The sequence below is a fragment of the Rhinopithecus bieti genome, unplaced genomic scaffold (assembly GCF_001698545.2).
Source record: "Rhinopithecus bieti isolate Rb0 unplaced genomic scaffold, ASM169854v2 scaffold_11964, whole genome shotgun sequence".
Classification (NCBI taxonomy): Eukaryota; Metazoa; Chordata; class Mammalia; order Primates; family Cercopithecidae; genus Rhinopithecus; species Rhinopithecus bieti.
The window spans coordinates 2934612-2948998 of NW_016807677.1; the positions used below are offsets into that span (position 1 = coordinate 2934612).

At 44.2% G+C, this 14387-nt stretch overlaps 1 pseudogene; it reads left to right on the forward strand.

Annotated features, from left to right (window-relative positions):
• Positions 1 to 13429: 13429 nt before the first annotated feature.
• LOC108536364 (60S ribosomal protein L15-like) lies at positions 13430 to 14036 on the forward strand (annotated as a pseudogene).
• The last annotated feature ends 351 nt before the right edge of the window (positions 14037 to 14387 follow it).

Consider the following 14387-nt stretch of genomic DNA (forward strand, 5'->3'; position numbering starts at 1 on the left):
TACAACGTGCTTCATGAGGTTAAATGAGTTAATTTATATGAACAGGCATATGTAAGAGTTCAAAGCACTGGATTCAATTAATGTGAATGGGACAAAGTTCCATCCGGGGCTCTGGTGCTAGACATCCGCTGTACTTCCCTGAAGCAGGAGGGTGCTACTTCCCCATCAGCTCCTAGTTTCTTCAGACCCCAGAGCCCAGAGAGATGCAGGAGAGATCAGAGACAGTAGCCAGGAAATAACCTCCCTCCAGTACATCAAAATCCTCACATAAGACCAGACTGAAACTGTTTTAATTTTAAGTGACCTTGATAAAATGGCTCATTTTCCTTTAAATTCATCATCAGACAAAATTGCCTTCTCCCAGAAGCTGTACACCACAAGTTTGGGTTGAGATGACATATCAATGTAGCAAGACAACATAATTTAAAGGAGCCCTGTGGCTTTTACATTTGAGGCTGACTGTTTCCCAGCGTTTGAGCCAATGCTCAGAGAACAGCTGGGGGATTAGGTACTAACGAAAAGGAAATGATTTGAAATATCCATGCTATGCTCCCTGCAAATCAGAGTGCCTGTGACTTGGCAAGCTTCATCTTTCCTCCCCACCCCTGCCACCCCCATTGAAATGTGTCTCCATACGGGGCTGTCTGCAGAGCTGCTCTGAGATGTTTACAGCTCTCTCGCTCTTGGCTTCCTTGTACGTTTGTGTGATGAAGGTTTGGCTTTGTTGTATCAAGCGAAATCACAGAGCTGGATGTTTCCCTTGTCTGTCTGAGAAATACTGCAAATATTATATTAGGTTGTGCCTTTGCGCCCGATCGTTTATCTCGCCTATAGTTGTACCTTTTGGGGACTATCCTGGGTAGTGGAGACAGAGCGAGGGAAGCAGAGGAGGCTGCAGCGTGTCACCTGGACAAGCCCCCACCTCTGGGCAGAGTTGCCTCTGAATTGTTTTAAGTAGAGTCGTCTGGCCTCTGGGGACTTTCTCTGGTGACCAGCTAGATCTACTTGTCCAATCCAGATTAAATCCCCTGAATCAACCAAAAGGCTTCCTCTCAGCCAAATCGATTCTCCCCATTTTTGTTTTCTTAAGTCTCTAGACTTCTCTTCTTTGGTGTACTCAATCCCAGTATCAGTTTTCTTCTTAGCTGGCCTTCCCACTTGAGACAATTAGAATGAAAACAAACAAACAAACAAACAAAAAAAACTGTTGTTTTCTCCCAAATTTCTCTGAGTCATATCAGCTAAGAACAATCTATCTTAGAAGGAAGGTAACTTGCATTCTCTGAGGCTGGTACAAATGAGGTACAGATAAATAATAAAGATGACCATGCTGTTAACCTGCATAGCCCGCTGGAGGAGCAGCGTTAGGAACTGAGACAAAGACTGTCTGATTAGGATTTGATTCTCGATGATGAGACTGAGCTAAAGCAGGAAGGAAAAATATTCATTCAACAAACATTTTGAAGCTTCCAGACACGGTGGATCAGTATTGCCTCTGCATCTTCCTCAATTCTTCATCTCTCCCCGTTCTTCTAGTGTCCAGAACAACAAACATGACAACTAAGCAGATCTTTTCCAGGAGACTGGGAAGGGGAAGTTGTGAAGACTTACACTTTTTTGGTTGTTGTTCTTATTGCAACTGCTTCTCTAACTAGAGTACTTGTACCCCTGGGGGCATGCAGTGGCAAACTAGGCAGTTTAAAGTTATAGAATAAACAAGTTATATCTTCCTGGGGCATCTATTTTACTTGAAGATTTGGGGTTAACACGTTTTTATATTAAAACAAACATATGCATTATGGAACAGAATGCAGAATTCACGTGAATTCCTGAGATAAAACATAAGACTTCAAAGAGATGTGCTGTGGTGGGGCTGCTTCAGGCACTGCCCCCAGCCTCCCTGGAGGACACTCTCAGGCTCCTCCACCAGAGGGACCTTGGCCGGGTGGAGACATTTGAAAGGCTCTGATACATCCCACCTCCAAGAATGGCCCAGCTTGCAGGCAGAGCAGTGCAGGGTGTCTTCTGAGCTCTGAAACCCATCGTTGTGGGGAGCCCAGGAACCAGGAAACAAACTAGAAGAGGGTGTTCTTAGTAGCAGAAGGGCCTGGCAGGCTGCCGCAGGACAGCTCCAAGAACTTGCTCCGGGTTCGAAGAGGACTAAAATAGCCGATTTCTCCCAGTCATGGGGATGCATCACCCGGGGGGCCTGTCATTTCCTTGGAAGAAGTGGAATGGATTATGGTTATTAGGAAAGAAGCAACTAACTCACTTTTATTGCAGGGGAACTTAGTCTCCAGCTGCTCCCAGGGGACAAACGAATTCATACGCACACCTACACACATAGAGGCGCCACACACCTACCTGCTCTCCTCAGAACCAGCCGGAGAAGGGAGAGAGAGCAAATGTGATTAATGGGGCCACCCCAGGGGACTTGCTGGATGGCAAGCAAACCTGCAGGTACCACGGAGCCAATTTCAGTAACAGGTTTAAGGGAGCCCCGAGACAGAAGGAAATGCAGCTGACTCAGCTATTCCGGCCTCCTCTAAGTCCAGAGGGAGCCTGGGGAGGAAAGGAGTTGGAGATTGCTGCAGAGATCGGTGCCAGAGGAAGCTTAACACTCACACCTCCGTTACAGCGTCAGAGCTGATGGAGGAGATGCAGGCATTGCTAAGGGATGAGGGAACTTACTCCATGCATAGAGGTAACTCTGGTCTCTGTCTTCGCCAGTGTCAAAACGAAACATGATACTAAATATTCCTAGAGTGCTTTATAATTTTCAGAGTATTTTCATGAATATTATCTTCTTAATTTTTATAGTAATTTTGTGAAGGGGATAAAAGAGGCTTGGAAAGCTTATTAACTTTTTTTTCTTTTTCTGCTTTTGTTCACTTGTTTGTTTGTTTTGGCAGGTCATAGAATCAGGGCTGGATACATGGACTTGGCCTTGAGGCCAGTGTCCTGTCTCCACTCTTCCATGTCATTACCAGATGTGATGGATGTCTTGGCAGTCAGTGTTGCCAAACATTAAAATCGGGGACCAAGGAGAAAGTACAGCAGAGAAGGTTCTCTGAAGCTATGAAAAGAATGGCCAGGACCTGCTTCTGTGCTTCCCTCCTTGCTACCTGTGTGGTCTTAGACAGGTTCCTTAACCTCTCTGAGCTTTTGCAAAATGAGGATGACATACACATATCACAAGGATTACTAAAATAGCCTACGTTACATGTTTGGCACAATGTCCAGCACACACGAAGTTATCAATAAAGATGAGTTGTTATCATCACCTTTTTTCTTTTTGAAAATAGAAAAGAAATTTTCATTAGCTTAGGGAGGAACCAGAAAATCTCTCCAGCCCTTGATATGTCAGAGATTTTCAAAAGACACTATTAATCCAAAGAAGGCAGCAGGAGAATTCTAAACCCCAGAATGAGTTTTGAATAAAATCATATTTGAACTAGTATCTGTTTACCAAAAAAATTTATATTTACACACACACACACACACACACACACACACACACACACACACACACAGAGTTGACCCTTGAACAATAAGTGCTTGAGTGTGAGCTGTGTGGGTCCACTTGTACATGGATTTTCTTCTGTCTCAGCTACCCTGAGAGAGCAAGACAAACGTCTCCTCTTCCTCCTCAGCCTACTCAACATAAAGACATTGAAGATGAAAACCTTTATCATGATCCACTTACGCTTAACGAATAGTAAATACATTTATACATTTTCATTTTCTCTTCATTATGATTTTCTTTTCTTCTTCTTTTTTTTTTTTTTTTTTTTTTTTTTTTTTTTTTTTTTTTTTTTTTTTTTTTTTTTGAGATGGAGTCTCACTCTGTTGTCCAGGCTGGAGTGCAGTGGCATGATCTTGGCTCACTGTAAGTTCCTCCTCCCGGGTTCACGACATTCTCCTGCCTCAGCCTCCAGAGTAGCTGGGACTACAGGCACCCACCACCACACCCAGCTAATTTTTTGTATTTTTAGTAGAAACGGGGTTTCACCATGTTAGCCAGGATGGTCTCGGTCTCCTGACCTCATGATCCGCTCGCCTCGGCCTCCCAAAGTGCTGGGATTACAGGCGTGAGCCACCGCGCCCGGCCCATTATGATTTTCTTAATAGCATTCTTTCTTTAGTTTATTGTTATAACACAGTATATAATACACACAAAATATGTGCTAACTGACTATGTTATTGGGAAGGCATTCAATCAAGAATAGGCTCTTCATAGTTAAGTTCCAGGAGAGTTAAAAGTTAAATGTGGATTTTTGATGGCATATGGGGTTGATGCCCCAACCTCCGTATTGTTCAATGGTCAACTCTATATATACAAAATATATACATACATATCAAAAATGTGTTGGAGCTATCTTCTCTGCAGTGCACATCATGGGCTCCCAGTCACTACAGCTGAACGACAGTGGGGAGGGGAGAGTTTCAGAGAATCTTCTTATGTCTCTTGCACAAAATAAGCAGACAGACTCCCGGGAACTGTGGAGGAGGGTAGCACCAGCTGGAGGAGCGGGTCGGGCCTCCAGCCCGCTGGTGTCTGGTTGTGGCCTCTTCCGGAGCTCACCTGGCAAAGGTCTATATTGTTTTAACTCCAGGACTGCAGCAGGAGTGAACAAGGTCCTGTTTGTGGCCTTGTACCCCTACTCACAGGGAGGGCCCCCATCTCCAGATGCACTTTGAAACCTTTGAGAATATAGTAGGTAAGGGACTCACACCGGAACTGGGAACTGACTTCTTTTACAAAGAAAGAAGCAGAGGCTCAGAGAGGGAAGACAATTTGCCCTGGAGCCACACAGCAATTTCTCATCTTTACCCGACTGTCTGGCATCCATGTGGGCTTCCTCAGGCACTGTCCACAGCTACGGAAAATCACTGCAAGCTGCAGGCGCGGAGCAGGGGGTCGAGCCACATCTGCTGCGTGGTCTCTCCCCGGCTCCAGGCTGAACGCCAGCCTCGGGAAAAGCGTGTTTTCCGAGGCTTCCCGAGTCCTTGATCAGGACTCGGGCACAATGCAAACAGGAGAACAATAGGGAGTGTGTGAGGGAGCCCAGCCGGAGAGGGTATTGATCATGTTTAAAAAAAGAAACACACACCGAGGAGCACAGAGAAACCTTACCAACGCACCAGCTGGCTTAGCTAATTAGCGCGGGTGAGCCGTGTCAGCCGCCAGCTCCGAGCCCGGAAGAAAACAATTCGCTCAACAAACAGAACATCTAAGGAGGAACAAAAAGAAAACAGCCACTGTCCCCACACCTCTGGAGAATCCGTGCCGTCCAGGGAAGGGGGATGTGATGGGCTGGAGGTGGCACTGAGAGTGGGATGGAAGTGGGAAGTCAGGAAGAGGGTGGGGAAAATCTAAGCTCGGGGCCAGGGGAGGGGCCAAGGCAGCACCCAGCACTGAGCAAGCCGTCATGGTGCCAGGCCTCAGCTGCGCGGCCCCGCCACCGAAAGAACTGTGTCGACCTTCGAAGCACCGGCTCCAAGCACGCCTCTGTTTTGGGGGGTCTTTGGTACCAGGCACTAGGATTGCTGTTCTGGGGAGTTTACTTACGTTGAAGGAAGCAAGGGGGCAGTGCTTGGGCAGAGCCTGCAGGCCTGAGTCCGGGAAGGAGGCCTCACCCACAGCAGGCGAGGCCCAGGGAGGTTGTTGGTCTGTCGCAGATGAGAGGGTGTCCAGGAAGTCCCTCAAGTTGAATTCATGTGAACGGTGCTGAATGCCCATACATGGGCCTGGCCTACAGTCTTCTGCTTGTGAGAGCTGTGGCCCCATGGACTACACCACCCAGAGGACAAGACTGGTGCATGCTGCCCAGGGAGGAGAGGGACATCGGACAATTTCGGCTCCTCAAATGAGGTGATGCAGGTTATTTGGGTTCCAAGCTACCAAATAGTGCAAAGAGAACAGAGGAAAGGCATGATAGAAGGAAAAGAGGGAAGAAAGGAGGGAAGGAGGAAAGGAAAGAAGGAGGGAAGGAAGCAGAGACAGAAGGAAGGAGGGAAAGAAGTAGGGAAAGAAGGAAGGAAGCAAGAAAGAGGGAAGGAAGGCAGTAGGGAGAGAGGAAGGAGGAAGGGAAGGGGGAAAGAAAGGGGGGAAAGAAGGACGGAAGCAAGGAGGGAATGAAAGAAGGAAAGAGGGAGGGAGAGAGAGGAAGGAAGGGAGGAAGTACCTTCTTTGCATCATCTATTATACCTCAGTGATCTTCACAGTACCCAGTGGGATTAATATAATCATTCCATTTCCAAAGACAAAGAAATGGGGCACAAATAGGTCACACAGGGAGTAAATAAATGGTGCAGGTGGATTTCACGTAGCAGAACACCCAAACTCAGGGACTCCTGACTATTCTGTTGGACTCTGCAGACAGGGTGGGTGTAAATGAAGTGAGCGACATTTGTACCCCTACAAAGGGCTGTGCACCCACCTCTCTGTCAATGCCCCCTCTTCCCTGCTGCTCAGGCTCCATTGCTTTTTTTTCCCACACAGACCAGGAGCCCTCTGATCAGAAAGAAGACTCACTCATGAGGTTAATTGTCTGTCTATTTCAGGATACTCCCAGGAGGCAATGGGATAGAGTGGAAAGAATGTTGAGACCAGATTTAAGAGACTGTGCTTGAGCCCAGCTGTCCTACTCCCTGCTTGTGTGATGTTTAGTAAGTCACCCCATCCTTGTAGACTTCAGTTTCATCATCTGTACAATGGGTGTTCACTCACAAACTTGCTGTGAAGATTGTCTGTGAAATTATATATACCAAAATATCAAGTCATTTTAAAACCATAAAGTACAAACATTATTAGGAAGTATCATATGATTAAGAGAGAATCCCAGAGAGTTCAACACGTTTTTCTCTTTGTATGTTTAAAATTACCCAGTGGATAGATCTCTAGTAAGGCCATATCCAACATCAGAGTACAAGGATCGCGGGGACATACCAGGGGTCTAAGGCCTTTTCTGGCTTATCAAATCACATTGCCTGGTAATACCCTCCTTTTCTTTCTCCCATGAAGAAGAGGTCCTGAGCATGGGCTATGAATTAGGAGGTCACTTTGTGGAATCTTTTTCCTTAAGTATGGACTTGATCATGTTTGTAAATGTACACGTGAACGTGCCCACATTCATTTCCATCCATTTTTTGCTTTTATGTCTCAGTCAGTAGTTTTTGGCAATGCCTTTGCAACACCATGAACTGCAGACAGGAAATAAGACCCATCCATTTGTGCTGGTACAAGCTAAAGATTTTCTATAAAGTGCCCACATTTCCAGGCTGGGGGAATGGATCTCACTGCAGGAAAAAAATATTGTGAGGTGAGAGAAGTGCAGCAAAGGAAAATATTGGCCACTTTAATGATTTAGAGAAGCATAAAAAACCTCCTGAGCTGCTGAGATTTCATATTTCCCCTTCTGCCAGTAAGGGGGCTGGAGTATGGGGTCTGATTTGAGCTGTTCTATGAGAAAGCAAGAGAAAGCCCTGGCTGGCCCCTTCCTGAAGACTCTGTCACCTCCAATGAGGCACTGTCTGACCCAAAGAAAAAGAACTGGCAGTGGGGTTAGGGATCGGGGAAGGGGTTTTGAAGCAGGAATAAAGGTGGACATGCCTCTCAGGTGGGACTACCCGTTCTGGAGCCCTGGAAGGCTCTAAGACAGGCTGCTTCCCCATTTTACAGATGGGACAACTAAGAGAAGACTGGAGATTTGAAGCGACTTTCTAAAGATCATCTTTCTAGTATGTAGATAAACTGGAACCAGAACGCAGGCCTTCCAGCTGCCAGCCTCAAATCCTTTCTACTATATCCGCTATTAATGTTAGCATTATTGTTGGTATGATTACCATAACAAAAGGACCCTTGAGCACTTTCTATGTGCCAGGAACTGTACTAACAACTTTACACACATCATCATATTTAATTTTCATAACTGCTCTACAAGATATGGGTTATGATTCCCACAGTAGATGAGAAAACTGGGGCTCGGAGAGATTAAATGACTCACTAAGATCACGGATTTGAACCCAAATCTGTCTGACTCCAGAATCCATGCCAAAGTCACTTCCCAGTGGATATTTCTGAAGAGTAGAAAATGTAGGGACATAGAGTAAGAAATGCCACTTCTCAGAGAAGCTGCTCAAACTCACCAACAAAGAAACCCAGTCAAAAACAACTGGCTTGAGCAGTTCAGATGATGGGGCTTTAGAGCAAAGCCCAGGATGGTTGGATGTAGACGGTAAACAAATGCGAAGCAGCCCTTTTCCTGTACGGTTGCGGTAATTTGAATGGCTTGCAGCAGTGAGTAGTGGGAATTGAGCTATTAATAAAAGGAGCCGGCAGAATGATTTACAATCAGACATTAATATGGAGATTTTCATAAACACAATAATTCACACCCAAGCAGAGTCATAAATGTAAAGTTGCATTAACTATTCTAGTTGGCATGGAATGTCACACGCAGTGTGAAATTGAACATTCCATTGTACCGTAATAATGGACTAATGGAAAAACTTTTCTTAGGGAGAAGGAGGAGGGGAAGGGTGGGGAACTGGGGAACCAGATATTTTCTGTTTCCACCTTGCTTATTCCTAGAAGTAACTATCACAAAGCTCTGCCCTTATCTTATGCTTTTTAAAAAATACACTTTTCATCTTGCAATAATTTTAGATTTCCATAAAAGTTATAAAGATAGTAAGTAGAGAGAGTATATCTTTCATCCAGTTTGCTCTTTGTTAACATCTTCCATACCCATGATATATTTGTCAAAACTAAAAGATTAACACTGGCACAATACTGTTAACTACACTCCAGATTTTATTTGAATTGTGCCAGTTTTTCCATTATTGATCATTTTTTTTCTGTTTTAGGATCCCATCTGGGGTGCCCTGTGGCACCTAGTCATCACGTCTCCTTAGTCGCTGGTCTGTGACAGGTTCTCCATCTTTCCTTGTTTTTCATGACCTTGGCAGTTTTGAAGGGTACTGGTCAGTTATGTTGTGGAATGTCCTTCAATTTGAGTCTGTCTGATGTTTTTCTCCTGTTAAAACTGGAGTTATGGGTTTGGAGAAAGCCTACCACCGAGCCGAATTGCCCTTCTCATCACATCATCTCAGGGGGTGCATTATATCCATGTGACTTATCACTGCTGCTGTTGACCTTCATCACTTGGTTGAAGTAGATAGTGTTTGTCAAGTTTCTAAACTGTAAAGTCACTATTTTTTTTGCCCTTTCCATGTTCTTTCCTGTGGAAGCCAGTCGCTAACTCCAACTCATATTGGGTGGGGAGTAGAAAGGAAGGCAGGATTCAGTTCTACTGCATGAGGGGAAGATAGACACATATATTATTTGCCCTTTACTTTTAAAAAATTAGTTTTAGGTTGATCTCTAAATTTTACTATCAAATGTCCTGTCTTTCAAAGCAGATTATTTTGAACATAATTGGACTTGTTCTAGATCACCTCCTGCCGGAAGTAAACTCAAATCCCCCAAACTCTGTGACCTTTTCTCAGTCCTGATCCTCTGTGATCTCTCTGCAGAATTTGACATTGTTGGCCAATCTTCCTCATGGAGAAAAACTCCCCCTACTTCCCCTGCCATTCATTAGTCTCCTCTGCTTTCTTGTCTTCCTTCATAACTCACTGTCTTTCCATATCTGTCTCTATTTCCATCTCAATCTCTGTTCCTTTTCTTCTTCCCTCCACCTACCATATGTACTGTCAGCGTTCTCTGTGGTCCTCTTTCACCGTTTCCCTTAGCAATCCTTCTCCTTTCTCACCAGTGTTTCCCTTAGCAATCTCATTCATTAGATGGTTTCAATCATCATTATCATCCAGAGGACTCTTAGACAGACATCTCCACCTCAGCCTATTTCTATGGCTATAGTGCCTCTATCCAAACTCTCTCCTGGCCACCTTCACATTCTGCTATGCCATAAACACATCATCTCTCTATTAGTTAGTGTACTGTTTCAGCTGCTTTAACATACGCCAAAATAACATGGACTAAACAACACACAAGGTTTATTTCTCTCGTGTGTGAAAATGTGAGCTGGTAGAGGTCTGAGGGCTATGGGAGTGGGAATAGCTCTGCTGGGGTCCATGCTATTCCAATACCACTGCCTTGGATGTTGCCTTTGCCCACGTGGTGGAATCTGAATCCTGAATGCCACTTTCCTGTACAGACCTTCAGGAACTGGAAAGAAGAATGAAAAACAAGTAGACCCCCCCCCCCTTTTTTTAATGGAAACAACCTAGAAGTGGTACACATCACTCTGTTCACATTTCATTGATGAAAACTTAATCACATAGCAATACCTAGTTACAAGGGAGCCTGAAAAATAAAGTCTCTAGCTGGGTGGCCAACTCTACAACATAGAAGGGAATGAATATTGGGACAATTGACAGTCTCTGAAACCACCATTTTGCTCTGTTTCCTGACTCCTGTAACTCCTTTCTTGACCCACTTCTCCTCTAGTCTTCTTAATATGTGCTACTATATTGTTAATATTTATGAATTCTCATTCTAATAATCATAATTGCCAACTTAGCTAGCTATCTTTGATAGCTCCCCTTATTTCACTGTAACAACTTCCCACATGTTTAAGATTTCCTCTCCCTTCTTACTAACCCTACACCCATTCAGACCTTCATTGCCTCTCATCTGAGGTCTTATGATAAGTTTTTCTTTATTTTTTTCATCAGCCAATGGGCAAGGAAGAAGTCTTATGATAATTTTATAAATAGTCTTCATGCTTCTAGTCCCTCATTACTCTAAAGCACCTTTAATATGGCTGCTGATTAATCTTAGTCAACACAGCCCAACTCCTCAATCCCATGCATAAATCCTCAGTGGCTCCCTATCACCAACTCAGTAAAGTTCAAGTTTCTTACCCCAGCCCTAAGCCTTAACAGACTCTCTGCTCCACCTTCACTCTCTCTATTTGGTTCTAAATTATATGCATTCTCCCTTTCATGAGAGAATGACCTAATCTCCCCTCCCTGTTACTATCATCATAATAGAATAACAGCTAACACGTATTGATTGCTTACTTTGAGCCAAACACAGTTACATACATTACTTCATTAAATACTTGCAACAGGAATGACATCAGCAAGATGGTGGAATAGGACTTTCTGGTGCTCATCCTCTCACAGAAACATCAGTTTGAATAGCTATACGTGCATAATACCTTCACAGAGCTAAGGAAAGTAGGTAAGAGATTGTAGCACCTGGGTGCAGCACAGAGATTTTTAAAAGACACACTTGAGAGGGCAGGAAGGAAAATTTAACATTACCTGCATCAACTCCACCTCCAACTTCAGGCAGCACAGAGAGATGCTCTCTGCTTGGAGGAGGAGAGTGAAGCAAGCACAGGATTTTGGCTCAGATCCCAACACTGGGCCCACCCCAGTCAAACCAATCATCTGACAGGTTCCCATGGCTCTAGATTACGGGCCAGCACCACAGACCAAGCCTCTAGGCCTACTTTTATGCCAGGCCAGCCCCAGCAGCCCCAGGCTGTGGACCAACTTCTATAGACTCAGCCTTCAGGTTTACCCCAGTGCTAGGCCAGCCTCCAAAGGCTCAGGCTCCAGATCTGCCTCAAACTTCAGGCCTGCCCCACTGTCAGGCTGACCCTAGTGGCCCAAGGTTTACATCCCCAGCACCAGGTCAGCCCCCACAGACCAATACTCCAGGTCAAGGCCCACAGGCCTACTTTCTAGGACCTGCTCAGGTCCAGGCTGGCCCCCACTGACTCAAGCCCACTGTGTCCCAGGATCAGGCTGGCATTCACAGATTCAGGCTTCAGACTTATCCCCCCAGACTCAGGGTTCAGGTCCATCCCAGCTCCTGGTCAGCCCTGGCAGACTCAGGTTTAAAGCCTGCCCCAGCATCACATCAGCCCCTATGGACCTAGGCTTCAAATTGGCTCCTGTGAATACAGATGTTAGGCCCACCTTCATGGACCCAGGTCCCAGGCCAATGGCCCAGGCTACAGGCCCATGCCCTAGCAGACCCAAATTCTAGGACTGCCCCAGTGGATCTAAGTTCCAGGCTCATCGCCATGGATTCAGGCTCCAGACCTGCCCATCTGCTCACTCAGGCATCAGACCAGCCTGCTTAAGCCCCTAGCAGCAAGCCTACCTACAAATCATGTCAGATGGCTTGCCTATAATCTCTGGATGAGCTGACTTGTAAAGGTCTTTTCCTGATGACACTAGTTTCTAAAGATTGGAATAAGTACCTACATTCTCAAATGTGCAAACACCAATGCATAGCCACAAATATCATGAACAATCAGGTAAACATGACACCACCAAAGAAACAAAATAAAGCACCAGTAACTGACTCTAAAGAATTGAGATTTACAGACTTCCTGACAAAGTATTCAAAATAACAGTCTTAAAGAAGCCCCATGAGCTACAAGAGAATACAGAAACAAAAATCAGGAAAAGAATATACAAACTAAATGACAGGTTCAACAAAGGGTACAAACCATGAAAAAGGACCAAAGACAAATTCTGGAGCTATAGAATCCAATGACCAATCTAAAAAATTTTATAGAGAGCTTCAACAGCAGATTTGATCAAACAGAAGAAAGAATCAGTGAGCTCAAAGACAAGTCATTTGAAATTGCCCAGAGGCAAAATGGAAAAAAAAAAAAAGAAAAAGAGTAAAGAAAGCCTACAGAAATTTTAGTACATCATCATGTAAACCAATGTCATGATGAGTATTCATGTGAGGTTTGTCTATCCCTCACAGTACCAAATGATTCCCTGGTTATGATGCTGAAAGCAAGGAATTTAATGCTGACATACATCAGAAGCATATCACTGGTTAGAATGCTGCAGATTACATGCGTTACCTAATGAAAGATGACAAAGCTGCTTACAAGAAACAGTTCTTTCAATACCTAAAGAACAGCATAACCCCAGACCTGATGGAGGAGTTGTATAAGAAAGCTCATGTTGCTGTATGAGAGAACCCAGTTTATGAGAAGAAGCCCAAGAAATAGGTTAAAAAGAAGAGGTGGAACCATCCCAAAATATCTGTTGCCCAGAAGAAAAATCAGGGACCTCAAAAGAAGGCAGGCTTCCTCAGAGCCTAGGAGTGGGCTGCTGAGAGCTATGTCAAGTAATTTTCTATGAGGATTTTTCAGATAAATACAATAAACCTACTGACCAGGCAGCAAATAAATAAATATGTAAATAGATTTTCACCAAGTCACATAACCAAACTCTCAAAAGTCAAAAACAAAGAGAATTTTGAAAGGAACAAGAGGAGAGCAAAAATTATATACAAAGGAACCCTCATAAGACTACCTGTCAATTTCTGAGTAGAAACCTTGCAGACCAGGAGAAAGTGGGACGATATATTCAAAGTACTAAAGGAGCCTTTCTGTCTGGTGTCATCAGGTAAACCAAGATGGGTGCATACAAATACATCCAGGAGCTAATGAAGAAGAAGCAGTCTGATATCTTGCACTTTCTTCTGAAGGTCTGCTGCTGGCAGTACTGGCAGCTCTCTGCTCTGCACAGAGATCCCGACCCCACCTGGTAAAGCATGCCAACTGGGCTACAAGGCCAAGCAGGATTACATTATATACAGGATTTGTGTGCGCCATGGTGGCCAAAACTGCCCAGTTCCTAAGGGTGCAACTTATGACAAGCCTGACCATCATGATGTTAACCGGCTAGTTTCCTTGAAGCCTTCAGTCCACTGCGGAGGAGTAAGCTGGACACCACTGTGGAGCTTTAAGAGTCCTGAATTCTAACTGGGTTGGTGAAGATTCCACGTACAAATTTTTTGAGGTTATCCTAATTGATCCATTCCATAAAGCTATCAAAAGAAATCCTGACACCCAGTGAATCACAAACCAGTTCACAAGCACAGGGAGATGTATGGGCTGACATCTGCAGGCTGAAAGAGCCATGACTTTGGAAAGGGCCATAAATTCCATCACACTATTGGTGGTTCTTGCCAGGCAACTTGGAGAAGGCACACTACTTTCCAGCTCTATTGTTACAAATAATGCAAGTAAAGTTTGTAAAATTCCTACATAATAAACAACTTAGGACAGTCGTGTCTGTCTATAGGTGTTATTTGTGTGTTAAAACTAGTCTTCAGATTGTTTTGTGAATGCTTTGTCAAATTATGAAAGTTAAAGTGCAGTAATGTTTGACAATGACTATAAGTGACGGTGTATCTTGTTTCTAATAAGATAAACTTTTTTTGTCTTTGCTCTATCTTATTAGAAAGTTATATGTCACTGTTTAAAACATATTGTGTGGTATAATAGGTTTAAAATAAATTCTTTAAAAGAGGAAAAGAAAAAAAAGTACTAAAGGAAAACAACAACAACTGCCAACAAAGAATACTATAC